Below are 1,417 nucleotides of genomic sequence, written 5' to 3'. Positions count from 1 at the left end.
GGCATTCTGTAGGCGCATACATGACCCAGCGTTCTGAGGAGCATAGGAGACCCGGCGGTCCGAGGAGCATACGTGACCTGCCGTTCTGTGGGACTTCGTACTGACTCTGCTAAGGGCTTGTCCGAGAGAAATCCAGCCCATGCATTTTCTGCTATAGGGAGGAATTCGCTCTAAAGTCTTCCAAGGCTCTTATGAAATTTGGTCTTCACTTCACAGGGCCTCTTCAGATTATAGAAATGGCCATCAGAGTGCCTGAAAGGATCTGGGTGATCCAGTTTTAATTCTTGGAGATGCTGAGTCAGAGGGAGGGAAAAAATTTATAAAACTTCATTTAAGGATTACAGGCAAATATTGAAGGCAAGAGAAAGAATTAAACACTAAACACTTAGTGTTAGGATTTATGAAAGCTAGCAGGACCCTAATCCAAGTAGGCACACAAACTGGTTTTTTTCTGCAAAAGTGGGTGGGAAGATAAGGAATAGAAAATGAAAGTAACTTAAATCTGTGCCTTAGCATTTCATATCCTCTCTATATTCTAATTACCTATAATTTACAAAAAGTGTACACAATTTAAAGACAGTGAGCAAGGATGGAATATGATATTACTATTGGACTTCGGACCGGAGTTAAAAGGATGTGGTATAATTTTCCACTAAAACACAAAATTCCCTTCCAGTTATTTTCCTATTAGTAAAACATAAACTTAACAAAGATTATTCTTGATCACAAAATAAAGTAGGACTCATTATGTTTAGCCTGATTATTTAGACAGGTCCAACACAGACTTTATCATACTACATCGTCCTTCTTAGATTTGCTTTGCTGCAAATGTATTAAGAAATGTCTGACTGGAGGTAGACATGGTGGTCCCCACCTGTAACCCCAATATTCTGGACGCCTGAAGCAGAAGAACCACAAAATGAAGCTCAGCCTAGAAAACTTGGACCAAAAATTTCTTTTTGAAGGGTTATAGCTTGACCAGGGTTTAATCCTCAGTAGCATGGGGGAGGGGAGTAGTAATAAAAAGGAAGGAAGATAGAAATTAGGATGATACGGACATTGAAAAAGTCTCTGGGACCTTCTCACACAGCATCCAACTTCTGAGATATTTACATTAGTAGCATTTTGCACATGCAAATAGCCCAGGGAAGGTTCTGATTGGATGTGCAGCATGTGGAAGTCATCAATAGTGACATATCGGAACCTAATCATTTATGGCCTTCTCTTTTTATAAGAAAGAACAATTTCTCTGTAATTTTTCAGGGGCCTTTTGTACAACCAGTAAATCATTTAGAATTTGATGTTGGGACAGAAAAATACCAAAGGTCATCATGTAGTGTGAATACTTTTGCCACTGTTGCTCCTAGAAGAGATTTATCCTCATACATTGTTTGTAATTTGTAATCACAGAAAACTT

Source organism: Octodon degus, unplaced genomic scaffold, assembly GCF_000260255.1.
Source record: "Octodon degus isolate 3935 unplaced genomic scaffold, OctDeg1.0 scaffold00084, whole genome shotgun sequence".
In the NCBI taxonomy this organism is placed as follows: Eukaryota; Metazoa; Chordata; class Mammalia; order Rodentia; family Octodontidae; genus Octodon; species Octodon degus.
Note: the sequence above shows the minus strand (reverse complement) of the source record.